General features: G+C 39.3%; 2 long non-coding RNA genes across 2 annotated transcripts in view; one reads left to right on the top strand and one right to left on the bottom strand.

Moving 5' to 3' along the window:
- The window catches only part of LOC148002494 (uncharacterized), a 51,468-nt gene extending 26,762 nt beyond the window's left edge, over positions 1–24,706 (bottom strand). The window contains exons 1-3 of the long non-coding RNA XR_015633228.1: positions 23,390–24,706; positions 16,993–17,218; positions 15,101–15,246 (exon numbers count right to left, since the gene is read on the bottom strand). This is a non-coding gene — a long non-coding RNA (uncharacterized LOC148002494). The remainder of the gene's footprint in view (positions 1–15,100; positions 15,247–16,992; positions 17,219–23,389) is intronic.
- On the top strand, positions 1,951–24,863 carry LOC134480965 (uncharacterized). The gene is made up of 3 exons (XR_015633229.1): positions 1,951–2,018; positions 15,154–15,482; positions 23,978–24,863. It is a non-coding gene; the product is annotated as an uncharacterized LOC134480965 (long non-coding RNA).
- The last annotated feature ends 2,332 nt before the right edge of the window (positions 24,864–27,195 follow it).

Below are 27,195 nucleotides of genomic sequence, written 5' to 3' on the forward strand. Positions count from 1 at the left end.
AAAGAGGAACACTCCTCCATTGTTGGTGGGATTGCAAACTGGTACAACCATTCTGGAAATCAGTCTGGAGGATCCTCAGAAAATTGGACATTGAACTGCCTGAGGATCCAGCTATACCTCTCTTGGGCATATACCCAAAAGATGCCCCAACATATAAAAAAGACATGTGCTCCACTATGTTCATTGCAGCCTTATTTATAATAGCCAGAAGCTGGAAAGAACCCAGATGCCCTTCAACAGAGGAATGGATAGAGAAAATGTGGTACATCTACACAATGGAATATTACTCAGCTATCAAAAACAACGAGTTTATGAAATTCGTAGGCAAATGGTTGGAACTGGAAAATATCATCCTGAGTGAGCTAACCCAATCACAGAAAGACATACATGGTATGCACTCATTGATAAGTGGCTATTAGCCCAAATGCTTGAATTACCCTAGATGCCTAGAACAAATGAAACTCAAGACGGATGATCAAAATGTGAATGCTTCACCCCTTCTTTAAAAGGGGAACAAGAATACCCTTGGCAGGGAAGAGAGAGGCAAAGATTAAAACAGAGACTGAAGGAACACCCATTCAGAGCCTGCCCCACATGTGGCCCATACATATACAGCCACCCAATTAGACAAGATGGATGAAGCAAAGAAGTGCAGACCGACAGGAGCCGGATGTAGATCGCTCCTGAGAGACACAGCCAGAATACAGCAAATACAGAGGCGAATGCCAGCAGCAAACCACTGAACTGAGAATAGGACCCCCGTTGAAGGAATCAGAGAAAGAACTGGAAGAGCTTGAAGGGGCTCGAGACCCCATATGTACAACAATGCCAAGCAACCAGAGCTTCCAGGGACTAAGCCACTACCTAAAGACTATACATGGACTGACCCTGGACTCTGACCTCATAGGTAGCAATGAATATCCTAGTAAGAGCACCAGTGGAAGGGGAAGCCCTGGGTCCTGCTAAGACTGAACCCCCAGTGAACTAGACTGGTGGGGGGAGAGCGGCAATGGGGGGAGGGTTGGGAGGGGAACACCCATAAGGAAGGGGAGGCGGGAGGGGGATGTTTGCCTGGATACCGGGAAAGGGAATAACACTCGAAATGTATATAAGAAATATTCAAGTTAATAAAAAAATAAATAAATAAAATGTAAAAAAAAAAATTACACACACACACAAAAAAAAAAAAAAAGAAGGGGAGGGGGAGGGGTTAGGGGGATGTTGGCCCAGAAACCAGGAAGGGGAAAAACAATCGAAATGTAAGTAAGCAATATTCAAGTTAATAAAGATATTTTTTTAAAAAGCTCATAAAGACTAACACAGCAATGACCGTAAAATTGGTGAATTTCTGACTCTTGTGTCTACTCTTATGACTCTTTGCCTCCTGCTGGTTGCTACTTTCAACTTCAATATATTCATCTTACTATATTTTATTTTGTCATGTTTGGTTGATATCTCTTAGAAGACTATTCTATTCTAGTGAGAGAAAAGTAGTAGATCTGGAAGGAAGGGGAAGGGAGGGGAAGAGGGAAGGAACCAGGAGGATGGGAAACTACAGTCAGGATATATCCTATGTGAAAAGAATCTATTTTCCATTACAAAAATCAAAATCATACTTGACATCTGGCCTAGAGATAACTCTGTTGCCATAAATCACATGAAAATATGTAGTGCCTGGGTTCCAGAAATACCAGTTTCATCTTGTAATAAAGCTGTGTGATCATATATAAAGATCTTTTCCTACACAAATCTGTAAGATTCCCTAAAAGCAAGGCTCATGTCCTACTTGCTCACTATCATTTTTTTTCTCTCACATTCACTGGTATTTGTCATAGGGAAGGGGGGTCAGTAAGTGTCTATTCAGTGAATGGCTGCATTGGATTCATGAGTCAAAGAAACAGGATTCCAAAGACAAAGGAGAATTTTCAGATGTCTCCCCTCCCCCACCTCACTGTTGCCCCACTAAAGTTTGCTGATAATCAGATGGACAGAACCGATCTCCAAGATCACATCAAAAAGTACTTCCTTGCTTTTGCCTTTTCCATTTCTAAGTCATATAATCTAACTAACTTAAACAGAGATGTATAAGCTGATGACAATTTTCACAAAACTAACCTTGTATAGAAGAAAGGAGTTAGGGTAGAGGGGAAATGAGTGCTTTATTGCCTGGTGCAGTGATCAACGTGTGTGTGTGTGTGTGTGTGTGTGTGTGTGTGTGTGTGTGTGTGTGTGTGTGTGTGTGTGTGTGTGTGTGTTTGTGTGTGTGTGTGTGTGTGTGTTCCCATACACAGCCATAAATAAAATCTTTACTTGTTCATTCACTCACCAATATTACTAAGTATCTTTTTCATGGCAGGAACATTTTTAGATATTAAGTAATAATAATAAAAAGAAAGGCTTTATTTATATTACAACCTCATGTGAGAGACAAGAGACTATGGCAGTAATGAGTAGTTGAATGTAAAGAAGTTTAGTACTTGAATATGGCTTAACTGTTGTGAAGGAGTCTCCTTGGAAATGAGGAGCAAGGTCGCCCTTGAGAGAACCAGAAGTTTGTGATGCTAAAGCCAAAGAAAATATTATTCTTGGTGAAGGAAGAAACATATTCAAAAGAAGTACAGTAAGACTTTGGGAAAGCGACGAGTAAAATGAAGTCAGAGCAAATAACCAGAAAGAACAGAACATTGAAGTAATAATAAACTACTAAAGTACCTGGCATGTTTGGAAACAAGTAATTCAGATGCCACCCATGCATCCATGGAAATGAGGCTGAAAACCAAAGCTGGGGCCTGGAAAGGACATTTGATTTCTAGAAGAGATTATTCAGATCCTGAGAAATGAGAAATTGAGAAATGCGTTAGAACGGATGACTGCAGAGAATAAATTGAATCACAAAGAGGTAAGGAGTTTGGACCAAATTGTTGCACTGTCATAGTTAATACCACATATTACCTTGGATGTGAAAAGGGAGGAAGAACATTTCAGAAGTGGAACAATAGGTGTAGTGAGCAATTATGGAGAGAAGGGACAAATGAGAAAACACTATAGTGTCCAAGTCACAAAAAGAAAGAATGAGGTACTACTAGTGGCTATGTGGAGGGCTGGTAGACAATGCTGTCAGAGGTTCTTACTTGACGTTGTACTTAGAAGACGCTTCAGTTGACATTCCCAAGCTGGAAAAACATATGTATATGCATGGTGGGTGTTAGGTTGATTTCTACTGTCAGAGGCTAGCGAGGAGGTGATGAAAACACTGGCTGCCTAAGCCAAGAAACTAGAACATTCAGCACAAGAAGGACCAAAGACATAACCCAATTTTGAGGATATAAGTCTAGAATCCCCTGGAACAGCATTGCTATGAGCTTATGTTCAAAAGTAAGGAACCTTAAATATGATTATCCATGCGTGTTAATAGCAGGAAAAAATACACTGTTAAGAAAGAACAAACATGTACGCCTGGACTTTTTGCTCTACCCAGGACCCCAAACTATGGAATGGCATCACTCATCTGGGCACATCTTTGACTTCTGGTCAATTACTTCTCAAAACACTCTCAGAGGCACACCCAGGAGTATGTTTTACCAATTTTCTAAGTGTCAGTTCAATTGAGTTGACAGCTAAGCTTGTCATTGTGGGACCCATGTACAGAATATCCAGAAAGTGTGATATGGCCAGACAATGGAAATCGATTATTAGTTGGAAGGGTTTAAGACACATATTGGTACATCTTGGACATGTGATAAAAATTGAGTCATAGGGGTGGATGAAGCTACTCGCAAGGTGAAGGGGGCTTTAAGAAACAAAAGGTTGAATAAAAGAGACTGAAGAAGTCGATTAAAAGTGAGCCTTAAGAAATTATTTTATTTAGGAGGTAAGATTTTTAAAAAAAGCCAATAGCAAAAGGAGTGAAAGGTAAGTAGACCAGAAGTGGCAGTGACTGTAATCGCACAGGGCCAAGGAGTCAAGAATGCATGAACCACTGTCACGAGGAGAGGAGACAGCACCAGAGTTATGTTCTGTGGATTGAGGACACATGTACTCTGGACAGGGTTGAACCGACATTGCTGTTCTAAAAGAGAGTATGAATCAAGCAGATCAAAATGCATCACTTCTTTTTTTTTATCTTTATTAACTTGTATATTTCTTATTTACATTTCAATTGTTATTCCCCTTCCCAGTTTCCAGGCCAACATCCCCCTAATCCCTCCCCCTCCCCTCCTATATGGGTGTTCCCCTCCCCATCTTCCCCCCATTACCACCCTCCCCCCAACAGTCACGTTCACTGGGGGTTCAGTCTTGGCAGGACCAAGGTCTTCCCCTTCCACTGGTGCCCTTACTAGGATATTCATTGCTACCTATGAGGTCAGAGTCCAGGGTCAGTCCATGTATAGTCTTTAGGTAGTGGCTTAGTCCCTGGAAGCTCTGGTTGGTTGTTCATATGAGGTCTTAAGCCCATTCAAGCTCTTCCAGTTCTTTCTCTGATTCCTTCAACGGGGGTCCTGTTCTCAGTTCAGTGGTTTGCTGCTGGCATTCGCCTCTGTATTTGCTGTATTCTGGCTGTGTCTCTCAGGAGAGATCTACATCCAGTTCCTGTCAGCCTGCACTTCTTTGCTTCATCCATCTTGTCTAATTGGATGGCTGAGTATGTATGGGCCACATGTGGGGCAGGCTCTGAATGGGTGTTCCTTCTGCCTCTGTTCTAAACTTTGCCTCCCTATTCCCTCCCAAGGGTATTCTTGTTCCCCTTTTAAAGAAGGAATGAAGCATTAACATTTTGGTCATCCTTCTTGAGTTTCATGTGTTCTGTGCATGTAGGGTAATTCGAGCATTTGGGCTAATATCCATTTATCAGTGAGTGTATACCATGTGTGTTTTTCTGTAATTAGGTTACCTCACTCAGGATGATATTTTCTAGTTCCATCCATTTGCCTAAGAATTTCATATAGTCATTGTTTTTAATAGCTGAGTAATATTCCATTGTGTAGATGTACCACATTTTCTGTATCCATTCCTTGTTGAAGGGCATCTGGGTTCTTTCCAGCTTCTGGCTATTATAAATAAGGCTGCTATGAACTTAGTGAAGCATGTATCTTTGTTATATGTTAGGGCATCTTTTGGGTATATGCCCAAGAGAGGTATAGCTGGGTCCTCAGGTAGTTCAATATCCAATTTTCTGAGGAACCTCCAGACTGATTTCCAGAATGGTTGTACCAGTCTGCAATCCCACCAATAATGGAGGAGTGTTCCTCTTATTTGGTTTTTTTTTTCTTTTTTTTTTTCTGGAGCTGGGGACTGAACCCAGGGCCTTGTGCTTGCTAGGCAAGCGCTCTACTACTGAGCCAAATCCCCAACCCAGAGGAGTGTTCCTCTTTCTCCGCATCCTCGCCAGCATTTGCTGTCACCTGAGTTTTTGATCTTAGCCATTCTCACTGGTGTGAGGTGAAATCTCAGGGTTGTTTTGATTTGCATTTCCCTTATGACTAAAGATGTTGAACATTTCTTTAGGTGTTTCTCAGCCACTCGGCATTCCTCAGCTGTGAATTCTTTGTTTAGCTCTGAACCCCATTTTTTAATAGGGTTATTTGTCTCCCTGCGGTCTAACTTCTTGAGTTCTTTGTATATTTTGGATATAAAACCCTTCCCAGCTGTCAAATACAAATGCCTTAAAAACTGAGTAGAGCACCGCCCACTGCTGCAGATGTTCTTTTACCTCCCAGAGTTCGTATAAGTATGCAAGGATCATCTAGCAATTTAATAAATCACTGCACTTTTTTAGTTTAGCCATAATAAATATACTAGGAGAGTTATTTCAAAACATAAAATTATAAAAATAACTATTCAATGTAGAATTCAGTTTTGAGGGAGATAAATAAGATAAATTTAAAATAGAGCTTTTCGCAACAAAATACAAATGGCTTGTCTATTTCAAGTGTTCAGTTGATGTAGATTAGCATTATTTGGTTTTCAGCCATTGCTCCTTAAGTACATAATTATCTATGGGGGAGCTTTTATCACAGATTGAACTAAGTCCAGTCAAAATTCATACCTCTGTGCTTCATTTTTGTCTGTGCTATATAATTACCAGATAGATAGACTTTGTACAACAGAACATTATTATAAAATTCAGACCATGGCTTTCAAAGTCCATCAGGTTTTTTTCTTTAATCACTTACGTCAGCCATCTCAAAGGCTATCTGCTAATAGCATCACAGGGAAAGAGAACTCGAAGTCTGCTCTGGGGTTAGTTTGCCATTATTTTATGTACAAGAAATGTGGGATGAGAACTTAGGGGAAAGAACTAGGTGGCATGCAGAAAGAAAACATCAAAATATGAAAAACTAGTAAAAACAACCAGATTCAGTCCATGGCATGTCTGACAAAGTTTTCTTGAGCACAGATCAGAGAATTAAATAATTGAATTTCTGTATTTAAGACCTTGATTATAAGTTGAATAGTCAGCCATGTTTCTTGGGTCACTTTGCTACATTTTCTCTATGATGTCAGAACTTCTTACTATTTCAAAAGTTATCAGGTTGGGGATTTAGCTCAGTGGTAGAGCGATTGCTTAGGAAGCACAAGGCCCTGGGTTCGGTCCCCAGCTCCGAAAAAAAAAAAAGAACCAGAAAAAAAAAAAGGTTATCCACACCATTTTTTTGGGGCGGGGGTGGTTCCCAAACTTAAAGTATAAGCAGTTCTTTCTAGCTTTATTAAAACAAAAAGAAGGCAGGCAGATCTCTGAATTCAAGGCCAACCTGGTCTACCATTTCAGGACACGCAGAGCTATATAGAGAAACTCTTTCATGGAAAAAAATTAAAATCAAAATTAAAAATAAGTAAACATTAGTAACTCTCAGTAATCCTAGTGATTACTTACCCAACAACATCCTTTAGTTTCTTTCATTTTTCCTCCTAGAACTCTAACTTATTCAGGTATTTTTTTCTAATTTCTACACTAGATAAATTCTACATTGGATTAGACGAATCTTTTTTTTTTATTAACTTGCGTATTTCTTATATACATTTCGAGGGTTATTCCCTTTCCCGGTTTCCGGTCAAACATCCCCCTCCCCCTCTCCTTCTTTATGGGTGTTCCCCTTCCCACCCTCCCCCCCCTTGTCGCCCTCCCCCCAACAATCTAGTTCACTGGGGGTTCAGTCTTAGCAGGACCCAGGGCTTCCCCTTCCACTGGTGCTCTTACTAGGATATTCATTACTACGTATGAGGTCAGAGTCCAGGGTCAGTCCATGTACAGTCTTTAGGTAGTGGCTTAGTCCCTGGAACCTCTGGTTGCTTGGCATTGTTGTACATATGGGGTCTCGAGCCCCTTCAAGCTCTTCCAGTTCTTTCTCTGATTCCTTCAACGGGGGTCCTTTTCTCAGTTCACTGGTTTGCTGCTGGCATTCGCCCCTGTATTTGCTGTATTCTGGCTGTGTCTCTCAGGAGCGATCTACATCCGGCTCCTGTTGGTCTGCACTTCTTTGCTTCATCCATCTTGTCTAATTGGGTGGCTGTATATGTATGGGCCACATGTGGGGCAGGCTCTGAATGGGTGTTCCTTCAGTCTCTGTTTTAATCTTTGCCTCTCTCTTCCCTGCCAAGGGTATTCTTGTTCCCCTTTTAAAGAAGGGGTGAAGCATTCACATTTTGATCATCCGTCTTGAGTTTCATTTGTTCTAGGCATCTAGGGTAATTCAAGCATTTGGGCTAATAGCCACTTATCAATGAGTGCATACCATGTATGTCTTTCTGTGAATGGGTTACCTCACTCAGGATGATATTTTCCAGTTCCAACCATTTGCCTTCGAATTTCATAAAGTCATTGTTTTTAATAGCTGAGTAATATTCCATTGTGTAGATGTACCACATTTTCTGTATCCATTCCTTGTTGAAGGGCATCTGGGTTCTTTCCAGCTTCTGGTTATTATAAATAAGGCTGCGATGAACATAGTGGAGCACGTGTCTTTTTTATATGTTGGGGCATCTTTTGGATATATGCCCAATAGAGGTACAGCTGGATCCACAGGCAGTTCAATGTCCAATTTTCTGAGGAACCTCCAGACTGATTTCCAGAATGGTTGTACCAGTCTGCAACCCCACCAACAATGGAGGAGTGTTCCTCTTTCTCGGCATCCTCGCCAGCATCTGCTTTCACCTGAGTTTTTGATCTTAGCCATTCTCTCTGGTTTGAGGTGGAATCTCAGGGTTGTTTTGATTTGCATTTCCCTTATGACTAAAGATGTTGAACATTTCTTTAGGTGTTTCTCAGCCATTCGGCATTCCTCAGCTGTGAATTGTTTGTTTAGCTCTGAACCCCATTTTTAATAGGGTTATTTGTCTCCCTGCGGTCTAACTTCTTGAGTTCTTTGTATATTTTGGATATAAGGCCTCTATCCGTTGTAGGATTGGTCAAGATCTTTTCCCAATCTGTTGGTTGCCGTTTTGTCCTAACCACAGCCTCCTTTGCCTTACAGAAGCTTTGCAGTTTTATGAGATCCCATTTGTCGATTCTTGATCTTAGAGCATAAGCCATTGGTGTTTTGTTCAGGAAATTTTTTCCAGTGCCTATGTGTTCGAGATGCTTCCCTAGTTTTTCTTCTATTACCTTGAGTGTATCTGGTTTGATGTGGAGGTCCTTGATCCACTTGGACTTAAGCTTTGTACAGGGTGATAAGCATGGATCGATCTGCATTCTTCTACATGTTGACCTCCAGTTGAACCAGCACCATTTGCTGAAAATGCTATCTTTTTTCCATTGGATGGTTTTGGCTCCTTTGTCAAAAATCAAGTGCCCATAGGTGTGTGGGTTCATTTCTGGGTCTTCAATTCTATTCCATTGGTCTATCTGTCTGTCTCTGTACCAATACCATGCAGTTTTCATCACTGTTGCTCTGTAATACTGCTTGAGTTCAGGGATAGTTATTCCCCCTGAAGTCCTTTTATTGTTGAGGATAGCTTTAGCTATCCTGGGTTTTTTGCTATTCCAGATGAATTTGCAAATTGTTCTGTCTAACTCTTTGAAGAATTGGATTGGTATTTTGATGGGGATTGCATTGAATCTGTAGATCGCTTTTGGTAAAATGGCCATTTTTACTATATTAATCCTGCCAATCCATGAGCATGGGAGATCTTTCCATCTTCTGAGGTCTTCTTCAATTTCTTTCTTCAGTGTCTTGAAGTTCTTATTGTACAAATCTTTTACTTGCTTGGTTAAAGTCACACCGAGGTACTTTATATTATTTGGGTCTATTATGAAGGGTGTCATTTCTCTAATTTCTTTCTCGGCTTGTTTCTCTTTTGTGTAGAGGAAGGCTACTAATTTATTTGAGTTAATTTTATACCCAGCCACTTTCCTGAAGTTGTTTATCAGCTTTAGTAGTTCTCTGGTGGAACTTTTGGGATCACTTAAATATACTATCATATCATCTGCAAATAGTGATATTTTGACTTAAAGCTGGTCTTCAATAACAATAAGGGAAGAATGCCCACATAAACGTGGAAATTGAACAATGCTCTACTCAATGATAACCTGGTCAAGCAAGAAATAAAGAAAGAAATTAAAAACTTTTTAGAATTTAATGAAAATGAAGGTACAACATACCCAAACTTATGGGACACAATGAAAGCTGTGCTAAGAGGAAAACTCATAGCGCTGAGTGCCTGCAGAAGGAAACAGGAAAGAGCATATGTCAGCAGCTTGACAGCACACCTAAAAGCTCTAGAACAAAAAGAAGCAAATATACCCAGGAGGAGTAGAAGGCAGGAAACAATCAAACTCAGAGCTGAAATCAACCAAGTAGAAACAAAAAGGACCATAGAAAGAATCAACAGAACCAAAAGTTGTTTCTTTGAGAAAATCAACAAGATAGATAAACCTTAGCCAGACTAACGAGAGGACACAGAGAGTGTGTCCAAATTAACAAAATCAGAAATGAAAAGGGAGACATAACTACAGATTCAGAGGAAATTCAAAAAATCATCAGATCGTACTATAAAAGCCTATATTCAACAAAACTTGAAAATCTTCAGGAAATGGACAATTTCCTAGACAGATACCAGGTACCGAAGTTAAATCAGGAACAGATAAACCAGTTAAACAACCCCATAACTCCTAAGGAAATAGAAGCAGTCATTAAAGGTCTCCCAACCAAAAAGAGCCCAGGTCCAGACGGGTTTAGTGCAGAATTCTATCAGACCTTCATAGAAGACCTCATACCAATATTATCCGAACGATTCCACAAAATTGAAACAGATGGATCACTACCGAATTCCTTCTATGAAGCCACAATTATTCTTATACCTAAACCACACAAAGACACAACAAAGAAAGAGAACTTCAGACCAATTTTCCTTATGAATATCGACGCAAAAATACTCAATAAAATTCTGGCAAACCGAATCCAAGAGCACATCAAAACAATCATCCACCATGATCAAGTAGACTTCATCCCAGGCATGCAGGGATGGTTTAATATACGGAAAACCATCAACGTGATCCATTATATAAACAAACTGAAAGAACAGAACCACATGATCATTTCATTAGATGCTGAGAAAGCATTTGACAAAATTCAACACCCCTTCATGATAAAAGTCCTGGAAAGAATAGGAATTCAAGGCCCATACCTAAACATAGTAAAAGCCATATACAGCAAACCAGTTGCTAACATTAAACTAAATGGAGAGAAACTTGAAGCAATCCCACTAAAATTAGGGACTAGACAAGGTTGCCCACTCTCTCCCTACTTATTCAATATAGTTCTTGAAGTTCTAGCCAGAGCAATCAGACAACAAAAGGAGGTCAAGGGGATACAGATCGGAAAAGAAGAAGTCAAAATATCACTATTTGCGGATTAGACTAATCTAATCTTAGAGATGTCATTGCTCAGCATAGATCCTGGTCTGGCCCATGGCCAAAGTTGACCCAATAAGATCATCATAGAAGCTTATATTGGATTTTCCTCACTCCCCCTGCACATGGACAGGAATCATGAAGTCCTTCTTGCTACCAAGAGACATCTTGCCTAAATAAGATGAATTCGTCTTAAAATAATGACAGAATAAAAATGCATGAACCCCTTGAATTCTTCATGAGTCTATAAAGATGACCTTAATGAAGGGAGACTATCTGAAATATAGTCTCTTAAATGAAAGAAGGGGAGAAAACTAGTGACCTCCAGTGTGCATGGTCATTTCAGTTAGAATTCTCAACTATGACAGCCAGAAGACTCCCAAGTGACAGAATAACTTACCTACTCTTTAAAAGGCATTATTTGCTTTACTCTTTCCTCCCAGTGTTAAGAGCATGGGGACTTCAATGAAGGAGGTAGAGAAAAGACTGAAGGAACAGAAAGAACAACAATATCAACCAACCAGATCCTACCTCCAGGAGCTCCCAGAGACCAAACTACCAACCAAAGAGTACACATTGGAGGACCCATGGCTCCAGCTGCATAGGTAGCAGAGGATGGCATTGTCTGGCATCAATGGGAAGAGAAACTTTGGGTCCTGTGAAAGCTCAATGTCCCAATGTAGGGGAATGCCAGGGTGTTCAAGTGGGAGTAGGTGGCTGGAAGGGGGAGCATCCTCAGTGAAGCAGGGGGAAGGGAATGGGATAGAGGAGGTTCCAGAGGGGAAACCAGGAAAGGAGAAAACATTTTAAATGTTAATACATAAAATATCCAATAAAAATAAATTAAAAATGGAAAGCATATTCCTAGTGTATTTGAGAAGTCAAAGACCCATGAAGAATAAATGATGTTCCGAATATGTGCTAATCCAAATAATGAAACTTCCAGGGCCTGCCATGCCAAGAACAACAGTCATTTAATCTGAGTCTCATATCGGCAAGTATAATTCTCTCTCTCTCTCTCTCTCTCTCTCTCTCTCTCTCTCTCTCTCTCTCTCTCTCCATTTTACCACAGTCCTCTGATGTCCCCTGTTTTGGTCATAGTACTTACTTTTCAGCTGGGTTACTTCTCTGCTGAGTCCCCTGTAATTGTGCCTAGAGGAAACACCTGCCAGAAAAACCAGAAGAACTTTGCTAAACTCCTACCAGTGCTTCATACTCAACAGGGTCTTCCAGCAAACTTGGAAGAAAAGCCAAGCCCCTGACAATGATGCCACTGTACCATGCACCCTGACATTGATCAAATACTCTCTGTATCTTGCTAAACTCAAGTGCATGCTGTCTCTTTTGTCCTCCTCAGATGTATCTGATCCTATACTAAAAGTCTCTGCTTTCTTTGCAGACCCGCATCCCCTTCACTTTTACATGGTTGATGTCTTTGAATTCAGATCTTACTTTAAATAGGACATTTTTAGGGGGGGCCTCCTTCAATCACCTAAACTAAAACAGACAGATGCTCGCCAACTAACCTCATATCTGCATGTCTTTTTGTCTGTTACAGTTGTCTAAACAAATCCATAATCCTTATTCTCAATCTATCATTGGCTCCTGATAAATACATTTCTCCTCATCTCTATCAGTCACACTTTACAAATGTCACGTGTTGCTTATAATAGGACTAAGGTATCTATTAATAGTGGAATTGGGCAGTTTTAAAAAGAAGCTAATTTTAGAGCAAATAGGTTCACTCAATGACCAGAGAAATACTTACATCCCTTAATTCCCTTCATGGTTTTCTCCAGAATATTTTTTTCTCTGTCCCTTCCCTCATTTAGAGAGGAAAGGAGACTGAGGCTTGACTTTGCTTGGTGATGGGATGTGCATAAAGGAGAAAGGTTAACAAAGCTATCCTTGCCCAACAACCCAAGTCAAGGGAAGCATATAGGTCATTTCTGAACAGAGGCTTTCTCGGGCACAACTTGCCTGCCTATGTCCCTGTTGGGTAGAACAAACATAGTAGATGCATTGCTGCATCTGCTGGGATCCCTTTCTGGGGAGGAAGAAAAAGTGCTGCTATTGGATCCACTTACAATTCAGTTTAACCCAAATGTTGAATTCTGGAAAAGTTGCCCAGTATATATTATGTCCACTTCTCAAGTAAGTTGTTCCTCACAACATGACTACTATAACTAGCTGGCAGTTTCAGATTCTTTATGCCAAGAGCTTCAAATGCTAACTATTGGGGCCAATTTCAATCTGTGTCCTTAATCTCTGCTTTGCACAAGTATGGAAGATACATACTCACTGATATCCTTGATTTCTCACAGCACCCAGCTCATCCATGAATGTCCATCTTGTACTGAATGTTCACTAAGATGCCAATTTGCTTTCAATTTAAACATTTGCCCCCCCAAAAAAGTTCAGGTAGAAAAATTGTGTCTTCTCGAGGTGCATTTTGTAGCCATGCCACAAAGAAACATTTTCCTCTTGATTTTTTCTCTTTTTTTCTTTTTCTACTCTTGAAGATTGATCAATTATAAATGTATCCTTCCTCTAATTTTCTCTTGTGTTTTTCACCAATTTTATGAGTATAGTAATATAAGGTCTTGATTCTGGATTTGTTTTTGACAAACCAAAATTGGCATTTGAAACATGAACAGATGAGAGTCGTGTGGTCAGCTGTATGAGGTAATTGATTGTGGCCATGATTGTGTCTAAATGTATAAAAATTGTCAGTGGTTAGGAAGAGTGAATTTGACTCTAAGTGGTTTTTAGAGTAATCCATTTAGGTTCTTCAAGGATGATGAGGAATAAATACATGTACTTGTCCATGTCAATTCCAATTTAAAACTCTCAAGAGGCAGGAAGTAGCTCAGGCCAATGAAAAGAACATTGGAAATTTGAAAATCAGACAGATCAGAATATCAATTCAGGAATTTGCACCATCTAGTGACTTATGCCAGATTGCTTATTCCCCTTAGTTCCTGAATATCAAATGCAAGCCTCTGACTCACGGTAAACTCAGTAAGAATTGGCTCTACACCAGTGGAAGGGGAAGCCCTGGGTCCTGCTAAGACTGAACCCCCAGTGAACTAGACTGGTGGGGGGAAGGCGGCAATGGGGGGAGGGTTGGGAGGGGAACACCCGTAAGGAAGGGGAGGGGTGAGGGGGATGTTTGCCCGGAAACCGGGAAAGGGAATAACACTCGAAATGTATATAAGAAATACTCAAGTTAATAAAAAAAAAAAGAAAACAAATGCAATGTACAAATCGATTAACTAAATTTTCTTGATTGCAAAAAAAAAAAAAGAATTGGCTCTACTTGTAACTCCTAATACAGGAAGCTCCCATCTTACCATAAAGAATCTTCAGTGGGTCCTAAAAGAACAAAATTAGGTTGAATACTATATACTCCAAAGCATGAACTTTTATATAAGGAATCAATAAAACTAGCAGAACCTTTGCCAACTTCAGATTCTCCTCAATATATGATTGCTTCTAATTTCATATCTATATTTCTCCTCTCCTGTTCTTCACTCCTAGGGTAAGGGGGCAGTGAAAATGAAATACTGATATATGACTAAAGTCTGTTTAAATGTATCACAACAAAAACTTCATATTCATCTGAGTTTAGTCAGAAAGACTAAGCCAGTGTCTACATTGTAGGGAAAGTGGATGGAATTTAGAAAATCAAACTATAGAGCTATGAGAGGAAGCAGCCATGACAATCTGAATCATGTTAGCTAGAAATTGTCCTAAGAAAGAGTAAACTGTCCTTGGGAAGACAAACTGACTGAATCCATGAGGTGGACCACTCAGAAAAGCTTGAAAGTCACATTCATTGCCACAACCTAAAGAAAACATGGTCTTATGCAATTCAAGGAAGTGCTAGACCCTAGTACAGAAATTTCTAGGGGTGTCAAGACAACTAAATAACTCTGACTTGGCAAGAATAATAGCTTGTACTTCACGTGAGCTTTCCAACTCTCATTGAATTTCTCCTCAAAGACAAATTTTGCCAGCAGTACAGAAGAACGTGTATCTAGGGAAATGTGGTCCTGGGCCTAAAACAGCCAATATATACTCTAACCTGCACCAACTCAACACTCATTCTCTATATATGTTTGATGTTTTTTCATTAAGTATAATGGATGCATCTTAGTTATACATAGACTAATATAATTACTTTTTTATAATGTTCAAGATAGTATTATCATCTCCCACTAAAAAGAAATAGTCAAAAATTTCACATACCTTTTTTTGTTTTTAATAAAGAAGAAAGGTTGATTTTGTCTCCTATTTTGTAGGTTTGCGTCTGTGGTCACTTAGCCCTCTCGCTTTGGGACCTGTTGTGAAGCAGAACATGGTGGCAGGTTGTATGGCAGAATCTGGCTGGTCATCTGGTCACCAGGACATACAATAAGAAGCAAAATAAGCCCATCATCAAGAGAAAACCTGGTCCAGGGACTGCAGTGTCAGGAGAGCCTAGGATCACAGTCTTGTGCCCGTATTTCATGAGTTTGTAACTCCTGATAACTTGTTTAACTTCATAATTGTTAGTTACTTAGAAAGAAAATCTACTTCCAAGATACTGAGAGAATTGACAATGAGAGAATTGTTATAGTGACAGCTCATGGTAAGTGTTAAGCCAACTGTTTGTGTTTTCAGTGTTCACTTGGTCATGCATAGACAACAATTTTGATAATTTTCTCCTGTTAGATGATCTTCTATGCATAAAAAACAAAAAAAAACAATTAAACAGACAAGAGAGTAGCATGGCCTATGAGAAGGGGAGGGAAAAGACCTGAGTTACGCAGAAGTGTATAACATGCTGCTCATGGTAGGAAGTTAATGATCTATCCGAAAAGGCAGAAATCCTTCAGTGTCTAAATGATGCCAAGAGTAACTTCAGGGAGTAATTAGCCTTGTCTACTGTTACAATCAAACCCAAATTCTGTAATTTGAATACTGTGACTTTGCGTAAGAGGACAGAAATTCCAACTCAATTATTCTAAAAAACATAAAATAAATATACACACAAACATATTAGCACTGGAAATCTAACACAATACCATGAAAATTGTAACAATTAAGAAAACAGACAAGAAAGAGAAACACAGTGGGAAAATGTGGGATACAGCTTGGCATAATTTGGATAATTATTCTTTTATTTAGACAAAACATGCTGGGGATTTTAAATGCTTGTACTATAATACATCCATATTTACCATACAATATTACAGAAAGCCAACCAGCAATCCCAAATCCCAGGGCTCGTAACCACAAGAAATTAGTAAGCACAACAATGATCTCCCTTAACCATAAATGACGTTATCTTGGGCCTACCTTCCTAGATAGACTTGGATTGAAACACGACTTTTCCCTAGAGCTGCTAACTGTATAACATACTAAGAGAAGAAAAATATGCATGTGATTTAAATTCACTCTCAAGTCACTCAAAATTTTATAAAGACTTGAGGACATTGACTTTCCAACTAAGAATTATGTGAGTTAAACCGCTCCTCTCTTCGTGTACAAAATTTTAGACATGGTGAGCAGTGTGCTTAAAATATATTTGTGTGGCAATACCAACCAACAAGAAAACCTAAGGCTCCCAGGGACTAAAACACCAACCAAGGAGTACACCTGGAGAGAGCTGATGGCTCTAGCTGCATATGCAGAGGAGGGTGGCCTTGTTGGCAACAATGGGAGGAAAAGCCCTTGGTCCTGTGAAGGCTGGACCCTCAGTGTAGGGGTGGGGGAGGGAGAGAGTGGGTGGTTGGCTGGCTGAGTATTCTCATAGAAGCAGGGGTTGGGGGGAATGAGATAGGTGGGTTTCTGGAGTGGAAACCAGAAAAGAGGATAAGATTTGAAATATAAATAAAGAAAATATCCAATAAAAGAAAAGAAAAAATATATTTGTGAGAGCAAACAGGTGTGCCATGTGTAGAGTCTATGGATAGAGTTTTACTTAGCACACTATCAGGATCAAACACCAACACCAGGGAATGCATAAGTAACATGATATTAAAGGCATATCATCCGTGCACTCAGTTTTATAGACAGATGACTAACCAGAGAACACCTGAATCTTCTACAGGCCATTGGGTAAATAGGCAGTTCAGTTTAGCTCTGGGCAATCTTACCTAAACACCTGAGTGGAAAACTTGATTCTGTCTCCAAGAGAAAGCATGTTACTGGAGTGATTTAGTGGGCTTCTGACGAAGGCAGGAAAGGAAATGCAACCAACTTCACATTGAGATGAACTGGAGACACTCGTTTAAACACATCGTGAAATAAATCATTCCTGCCTGCGCAAATGACTTTCTCTCAGACAGGCCTACTTTAGTTCCTCTTCTGAGTTCCATTTTCCTAAAAAACAAATAATATGTAAGGAATGGGAGCGTCCTTGAAGAAAATGGATGAGTCTATGCCTTGAATGTAATTAGCAAGTTTTAAGCAAACATATCATATCACTGATTATCCCAAGCTCATGATTGACAAATGTTCATGGTTCTTATCTTACAAGTGAATGTTTAGAGACATCTTGTCTACCCTTTATTTATACAGTTAATTTTTAGATTTATTGAGGTAATTTACAAGAACACCTACCACACTAAGTCTTGTTGAACCTGATTATTTCCAACCTGATTTTAGATTTCTATTATGTCATCCATTACATTATTAATGTACATGCTGATGCCATGTTTCCCATGATGTAAATATGGGAAGTAAATGTCCACAGCTTCCGACTCACTATTCTAACTCTAAAAAAATTCATTGACTTGTATAGGCTTCCGCCCAGTATGGTTAACTCTGGTGTGTGATGCTTTCTAAAGACACCAAAAATTTTGAGTTGGCATTTTCTTAAACACTTGTTGCACATGAACAGTCAAAAGTATTAGATTTAATCTATCACTCAAACATATACAAATTCTCATAGTTATATTAATTCATACCGTATCCATCTATTTGGCCATAATGATTTTATCTTTATAATACAACAAATAGGTATAAATAACAGTATCTTGAGCACCCATTTTTACTGGGTATTTTATGTATTTACATTTACATTTCAAATGATATTCCCTTTTCTCTGTCTGTGTTTATTATGTATGTGTGTATTGTGTGTATGTTGTATGTAAAAGGGTGTGTGTGTATGCATTCTGTGATGTGTGTGTGGCGTGCACATGTACACATGTGTGTGCGGTATATAACAATGCCTAAGTAAGGACCATGGATTTGAGATGGAATTGGAATGAGGGATATGGGAGGGGTGAGGGAGATAGAAATGATGCGATACAGCACTCGTGCACGACATTATCAAAAAGGTTTAATGTTTAAAAATGCACAAGGAGCTCACATGGGACTATAATTATCTCTGAAGAAAGGCATTTATTTATGAAACAATTATTTAATAATTCTAATAGCATGATAAAGCCAGTAATCAAGCAGTCTCCTTTAGAAGGTCAGAGTTTGTGGTTTTTCTACAGTAGAACTATGTCATCTACATTTTCATAATTATTGGCCTTGGGTGGTTCAAGATATCATCTCACTGTCTCTGTGCCCGTGCTCCACGCTTTCCCATGTTTTCTAACTCTGCACTGCTGTTTACTTTTGGGGCTGTTCATATTTATCTCCTGGCCAGTTTTCACAGAGGCTTACCAACTTTATGTTTTATGATAATGAACTCTTGCTAACATTAAACTAAATGGAGAGAAACTTGAAGCAATCCCACTAAAATCAGGGACTAGACAAGGCTGCCCACTCTCTCCCTACTTACTCAATATAGTTCTTGAAGTTCTAGCCAGAGCAATCAGACAACAAAAGGAGGTCAAGGGAATACAGATCAGAAAAGAAGAAGTCAAAATATCACTATTTGCAGATGATAGGATAGTATATTTAAGTGATCCCAAAAGTTCCACCAGAGAACTACTAAAGCTGATAAACAACTTCAGCAAAGTGGCTGGGTATAAAATTAACTCAAATAAATCAGTAGCCTTCCTCTACACAAAAGAGAAACAAGCCGAGAAAGAAATTAGGGAAACGACACCCTTCATAATAGACCCAAATAATATAAAGTACCTCGGTGTGACTTTAACCAAGCAAGTAAAAGATCTGTACAATAAGAACTTCAAGACTCTGAAGAAAGAAATTGAAGAAGACCTCAGAAGATGGAAAGATCTCCCATGCTCATGGATTGGCAGGATTAATATAGTAAAAATGGCCATTTTACCAAAAGCGATCTACAGATTCAATGCAATCCCCATCAAAATACCAATCCAATTCTTCAAAGAGTTAGACAGAACAATTTGCAAATTCATCTGGAATAACAAAAAACCCAGGGTAGCTAAAACTATCCTCAACAATAAAAGGACTTCAGAGGGAATCACTATCCCTGAACTCAAGCAGTATTACAGAGCAATAGTGATAAAAACTGCATGGTATTGGTACAGAGACAGACAGATAGACCAATGGAATAGAATTGAAGATCCAGAAATGAACCCACACACCTATGGGCACTTGATATTTGACAAAGGAGCCAAAACCATCAAATGGAAAAAAGATAGCATTTTCAGCAAATGGTGCTGGTTCAACTGGAGGTCAACATGTAGAAGAATGCAGATCGATCCATGCTTATCACCCTGTACAAAGCTTAAGTCCAAGTGGATCAAGGACCTCCACATCAAACCAGATACACTCAAACTAATAGAAGAAAAACTAGGGCAGCATCTCGAACACATGGGCACTGGAAAAAATTTCCTAAACAAAACACCAATGGCTTATGCTCTAAGATCAAGAATCGACAAATGGGATCTCATAAAACTGCAAAGCTTCTGTAAGGCAAAGGACACTGTGGTTAGGACAAAACGGCAACCAACAGATTGGGAAAAGATCTTTACCAATCCTACAACAGATAGAGGCCTTATATCCAAAATATACAAAGAACTCAAGAAGTTAGACCGCAGGGAGACAAATAACCCTATTAAAAAATGGGGTTCAGAGCTAAACAAAGAATTCACAGCTGAGGAATGCCGAGTGGCTGAGAAACACCTAAAGAAATGTTCAACATCTTTAGTCATAAGGGAAATGCAAATCAAAACAACCCTGAGATTTCACCTCACACCAGTGTGAATGGCTAAGATAAAAAACTCAGGTGACAGCAGATGCTGGCGAGGACGTGGAGAAAGAGGAACACTCCTCCATTGTTGGTGGGATTGCAGACTGGTACAACCATTATGGAAATCAGTCTGGAGGTTCCTCAGAAAATTGGACATTGAACTGCCTGAGGATCCAGCTATGCCTCTCTTGGGCATATACCCAAAAGATGCCCCAACATATAAAAAAGACACGTGCTCCACTATGTTCATCGCAGCCTTATTTATAATAGCCAGAAGCTGGAAAGAACCCAGATGCCCTTCAACAGAAGAATGGATACAGAAAATGTGGTACATCTACACAATGGAATATTACTCAGCTATCAAAAACAATGACTTTATGAAATTCGTAGGCAAATGTTTGGAACTGGAAAATATCATCCTGAGTGAGCTAACCCAATCACAGAAAAACACACATGGTATGCACTCATTGATAAGTGGCTATTAGCCCAAATGCTTGAATTACCCTAGATGCCTAGAACAAATGAAACTCAAGACGGATGATCAAAATGTGAATGTTTCACTCCTTCTTTAAAAGGGGAACAAGAATACCCTTGGCAGGGAATAGAGAGGCAAAGATTAAAACAGACACAAAAGGAACACCCATTCAGAGCCTGCCCCACATGTGGCCCATACATACTCAGCCATCCAATTAGACGAGATGGATGAAGCAAAGAATGCAGGCCGACAGGAGCCGGATGTAGATCTCTCCTGAGAGACACAGCCAGAATACAGCAAATACAGAGGCGAATGCCAGCAGAAAACCCCTGAACTGAGAATAGGACTCCCGTTGAAGGATTCAGAGAAAGAACTGGAAGAGCTTGAAGGGTCTCGAGACCCCTTATGAACAACAATGCCAAGCAACCAGAACTTCCAGGGACTAAGCCACTACCTAAAGACTATACATGGACTGACCCTGGACTCTGTCCCCATAGGTAGCAATGAATATCCTAGTAAGAGCACCAGTGGAAGGGGAAGCCCTGGGTCCTGCTAAGACTGAACCCCCAGTGAACTAGACTGTTGGGGGGAGGGCGGCAATGGGGGGAGGATGGGGAGGGGAACACCGGTAAGAAAGGGGCGGAGGGAGGGGGATGTTTGCCCGGAAATCGGGAAAGGGAATAACACTCGAAATGTATATAAGAAATACTCAAGTTAATAAAAAAAAAAAAAAAAGAATGACAAGAACTTGGACAAGCATAGCTTCCCAGTAATTTAGGATTGGGTAAAATATTCCCAAAGTTCTCAGTGCAGTAACTCATCGGCCCATGAAAATACTACCTCAAATCAGTCATAGGAAGACTCAGTTGCACGATAGTGAATGGCTGAAGGGTGGTTCTATGTCAACCTATTGACTGGAATTGCTGTAATAAACTATGACAGGTTTGAGTAATCTGAAAAAAAAAGATAATGAACTCTTGGCTTTGTTTGTCTCCTATATTGCATCTATTTCCTGGTGAATTTTATTATCTTAATAGGTATTTTTGGTACAGCTGATAAATTAAAAGGTAATTTCACTATCTAACAAGCCAACTCTAGAATGGTTGATTTGGGAACTCAGAATCAAACAGTGGCACTTTTTAAACAAAACCACTTTATTGTAACAAATTTACAAATAAAAGCACTTCACAGCAGTATATGGCAGCCACTAAACACTTGCCAGTTTCAGACTCTCTGCGTCAATAAACGTCTGCACAATTTAATGGCTGTTCGGGAGCTGTGGGGCTTCATTTATGGTTTTGTTCTTTATCAATCCCATCTGTGCACACTCATCCACTATGAAGCAAAAGAAATTGTAAAATGGCAAAGCTCAAGTTAGAAAAAATAATTACCTCTGTGTCCTCTTCCGGTCCTCGTGTTTCTTTGCTGCCTCATATCCTTTCACTTTATCTGTTAGTTATCTTCCTTGTCTCCTTCCTAAGTGTCATACAGTGCCAACTCGTCAAGCTGGAAAACCCCAGCCCACTCTTTCTGCCCTTCCCGTTTTTCCCTTGCATTGCCACTCACCAAGTGCTAAGGGGAAGAAACCACCCCAGTAAGAAGCAGATTCTGAGAACATTTAGTACTTGGAATGACTAACCGTTTCTTAGGTCTGTATACAGTATGAGACATGGCAGTACAATATCTAGAAAAATAAGGCATATGTATACAAACATATACACACATAGACATACATGCATAGGTACGTGAACATTTTTACACTATGCATATAACACAATCTCATATGAAACCCTGTAAACCTGAGCAAAAACAAAAGGCACACTGCAAAATAAAATATGCATACACTCAAACCACAACCTAGAAGTCTGAGAGACTGTTGGTCAGTCATTCAGTTGGTTCTTTGAAGCTTAATGCTTTCATTTTTGTATTAAAAAAAATTTTCCATATGGAAGCTTTATGTATAATCCCAAACCACACAGAATAAACATTTTGACCTATATGCAAAAGATTTGTGGTCTCTATAAAACATTTATAATTTCTCTTTGGGCTCAGATGAAGCCATAAATAAATATACATACATGCACTGTATAAATTGTGCCATATGTTTTTGAGTGTTTACTTTCTCTTACTCATCAGCAGTAAAACCACAACATAGGCCTATGGTTTAAAGAGCTATGAAGAATGTGTTTCACCACATCTAATATTTCTCTTTTTTGTCCTCTCTTTAACTCTATCCAATTCAAAGAAGCAAATCACATGCAGTGCATGTATTACAGTTTTATTTTGATTGAATAGGAGCATTTTGGAATCCAAACTTCAATTACCTTTAAATTTTTTAACATGTAAGTGTTAAAATATATACTATCAATCTCATCAATTAAATCTTTTTCTACAAAATCTTCTACTTCTGTATTAAGCTTACTTTTGTAGATTTGCACATTTATAGGAAATACTGAGTGCCTTGGTCTTTAATAACAGTTATGAATGTTATTCATTAGAGTTCATGATGAAATTCTCAGAGAAATAAGAAGCTTTATATTGCAATAGAACTGACTAGCAGTAAGTGTGGAATCTTTCATAGTGTCAAAGGTAATTTCAACTCTAAAGATTACTCACAACTATAAGATTAATATTTATAATTGTAACAAATATATGAGTTTTAGTCCATATTAAACATTTTATTTTTTTTTTTTTGGTTTTGTAGGAAGATTTTTTTTTGTTTTTTTTTTTTATTAACTTGAGTATTTCTTATATACATTTCGAGTGTTATTCCCTTTCCCGGTTTCCGGGCAAACATCCCCCTCCCCCCTCCCCTTCCTTATGGGTGTTCCCCTCCTAACCCTCCCCACATTGCCACCCTCCCCCCATAGACTAGTTCACTGGGGGTTCAGTCTTAGCAGGACCCAGGGCTTCCCCTTCCACATTTTAATTCAAGATGTAGACTTACCGATTCAAGTTGTATCTCCTCTCCAAGATGTTAATAATCATTTTTGAAGAGGGTTAGGTAAATTATAAAAACATTTTAAATTTGGTTATTTAAATTTCTTCCAATATATTATAGAGTATCTATAAATTTGGGTCCACCACTGTCTGATTAAAAACAAACTTTAAAACCATCAAGTCATTTATCTCTAGAGTATAAGGTAACAAATGCGAGTGGCCCTCTACTCACAACAGTTAGACTTAAACTTTTTGTGGCTTTATAGTGATATAAGATGTACAGGCATACAACAGGACTTGTACTTTCAAATTGGACTAAATCTTGACGTGACCATGGTGATGTTAATTTTGTGTACCAAATTGATTGTACCATAGTATCTAGATATTTGGCCAACCATTTTTCTTGAGTGTTTCTGGGAAGTTGCTTTGGGATGAGATTAATACTTAAATTGAAAAATTTTGAACACAGCATATTGACCTCTGTAAGGCAATGAGGCTCATCCAAATAGCTGAAGGCCTTTGAAGAGTAAGATCAGCTTCCGCAAAAGCAAGAAAAAAACAATTCTGCATCCAACTGTCTTTTGATTTCTTCTAGATGGCTGGTTCTTTGTCCTGGAGTGAACCACTCACAGACATGGGTGAGAACATTGGCTTTCCTACATCAAAATCCCAACATGAAGATATTTTTTTACTAAACACAATTATTTGAAATCACTCTGGTTTATGGGAAGGCATCTCTTGTGTTCCAGTCAGGTCTTTAACCACTTGGATGAGGTCTACCACTTCATAAATATGACTCTACTCTACCCGAAAGTCAACAATTTAAAGTCTACCCAACAAAAGGGTATATAGGCAGAGGCTTCTGAAGACTCGAGAAGTAAATGAAACTTTCAAGTTCCAGGAAATTCCTGAAACATAGGAGATTCCTAAGGCACCTATTAAAAGTTACATAAATAACAACAATTATGACAGAGGGCTGGGGAAAGAAATCAGACTGGAAAATTACTGGCCTTAGAAGCATAAAGATTTGGATACCATCCTCAGAACCCACATTTTAAAAGCCAGGTATAGTGGCACGTATTTATAATCCAAATACTGGGAATTCAGAGATGGGTCTCTGAGGTTGCTGGCCAGCCAGGGCTCCAGGTCAGTGAGACTCTGTCGCTAATTAATTAATTAATTAATTAACAAGATGGATGACTGTGGTAGCTCTAATGAGAAAAGCTCCCTGTAGTTTCAGATAGCTAAACGCTTGGTCCCCAGTTGGTGCCATTTTGGGGAGCAGCTTAGAAAGAACATCAATCGGAAGTGGAATTGAGAATCTGAAGACCTGTTAATTCTAGTTCTTTCTTCCTGCTTCCTGCTTCCTGCTTCTATTTTAATATGTGAGGCCTCAGCTTCCTGTTCCTGCTGCCATACCTGTCTGCCATGACAAACGTGTACTCTGAAGAGTAAGCCAAAATAAACTTTATGCTCCGTAAGTCGCTTTTGATCATGTGCTTTACCTCAGTGATGGGGAAGTAACTAATACAATGACCTTCCTAAAAAATGGCATGCACGGCTATACTGTTATCCTCTGACTTCCATGTGCACATGTATGCACATTTTAAAAAAAGAGTTAGGTAGAGTGGCCAACTGACCAAGTTGCATTCCAGTTATGCAGAGCTCTAAGCATCCAACTTTTATGAGTCATTCCACATACTTGGGTAGGCTCTTTGGGCATTCAACTATACAAAACCCCTCATCCATTCTATAAAGTTGTACAGGCTAGTGTTTTGTCCATTTGACACAAGCTAGGACTATCTGGGGAAGAAGGAACCTCAGTTAGGAAAATACCTCCATTAGATTGACCTGGAGGCAAGCCTATGTAGCATTTTCTAAAGCAATAATCGATGTATGGTGTAATCAGCCATTGCCTGTAGCACCTGTCTGGGCAGGTGGCCTGGCATTTTATAAGAAAAAAACTGAGCAAGTCACTAGCAGCAAGCTAATAATCAGTACTCCATGGCTTCTGTTTGAGTTTCTGCCTCCAAGTCCCTGCCCTGCTTGAGTTCCTGCCTTGGCTTCCTTCAATGATGACCTGTGTTTGTAATATACAAGTGTAAGCCAAATATACCCTTGACTCCCCAAGGTTCTGTTGGCAATGGTCTTTATCACAGCAACAGAGAGGTAATAAAAGTAATAATGCAGGAAAATTCATGGATTCGATAAGCTAGATGGGTAGAATTATTCCTGTGGCCTATCATAAGTACACTTCTGGGGCAAATAGAAATTTGTTAACATCTCACCAGAAAAATAAGTGTGTGTGTGTATGTATGTGTGTGTGTATATATATATGTTTGTATCATAGTTTCATGTTGTTCCCTGTGTGTTTGAGTTTGTTCCCATTTGTCTAGACTTTAAAAGAAAGCAGATTGAAATTAATTTCTTCTCATTCTATCTCCCATTGTTTTAATGCTTAGGAAAATATGTGATTTCAGTGGGAAATTTGCAATGTATTGTCTATGTTCAATTGTTATGGCCCCTTTAGACTACAATTTCAAAATTATTTAAAGTAGTTGTATGCTCAAATAATTTTTTGTGAAATTAATTCCAGAAAGAAATTGAAGTTGTCAGTATGTGTCTTTGGATACTGACAAGAAAAAAAGAAAGAAGCCATTTCTGGGGATATTGCTTTCTTGGTATGGTAAATAGCTAGACTGAGGAACAATTATGTAGAGCAGAATACTGTTTTACAGTGTGTTGAATACAAACATAAAATAATGTCTAGGATCTTCTTTCTCAACCTCAGCAGGAATCCCATCCTACACCAAAGCTTCAGAGTTCCTACAATCAGACCCAGACACTCCCGGAGCAGCTGCTTTCCTTGTTCAGAAATGCCACCCCCACCCTCACCCAGCCCCAGCCCCTGCCCTGACCTCCACTCTCACCCTAACCCACCCCACCCCCATCGAAAAGGCAAAATCATGCAATAGCAATATCTCCACCTATAGACAGGAGAGAAGAACGAATTGGGCTTCTGAGCAGCTGAATTATTACTTCCCTGTTCTTTCCTACCCCATATCTCCACACTTCTGCTGGTTGGTTGGTTGGTTGGTTGATTGGTTGGTTGGTTGGTTGGTTGGTTGGTTGGTTGGTTGGTTCTTCCTGCTAAATTTCTTCATGATGTTGACATTAGATTTAGCCATGAGTGACGGTTTATATTGTCAACTTGACACCTTTTGAATGAATAAACTGACTGAGTCTGACCACACCAGTAAGAGAGTTATATAGACTATGTTATGGAAGTTCAATGTGGCAGCACCATTCCTGTGGGCTGGGGCCCTAGACTGAAAAAAAAAAGGAAAGCAGATTGAGTACTCTCATCCATTACTCTCTGCATCTGCTTCTTGACTATGGATGTGCTATGACAAGCCAACTTACGTTCCTACAACCTGAATACCCCTGCCACGAAAGACTGTACACTCAAACCATGAGCCAAAACAAATTTTTATCCCTTAATTTGCTTAGGTCAGTGTATATAGTCACCACAACAGAAAAAGTAAGAGATGTACCATGTGGCCTACTTTGGCCAATGAAGTCATTCTAAACTTACACTTTCATCCCACTTGTCCCCTTGAAGCTGTTGGAGAAATGTCCAACTTGTAACTTCTTTAGTAATTGGTAATTGGGTGCATCAATTACCATACACTGAGAGGCTTAGATCCAAGAAACTAAGTTCACTCAGACCTTGTTTTAAACAGGTACTGGCCAGGTCAACCAACCTCCCTCTAAAATCCATGGGCATTAAAGGGCTTCAACTGTAAATACCTG

Source organism: Rattus norvegicus, chromosome 11 (genome assembly GCF_021556685.1).
Source record: "Rattus norvegicus strain SHRSP/BbbUtx chromosome 11, alternate assembly SHRSP_T2T, whole genome shotgun sequence".
Taxonomy (NCBI): Eukaryota; Metazoa; Chordata; class Mammalia; order Rodentia; family Muridae; genus Rattus; species Rattus norvegicus.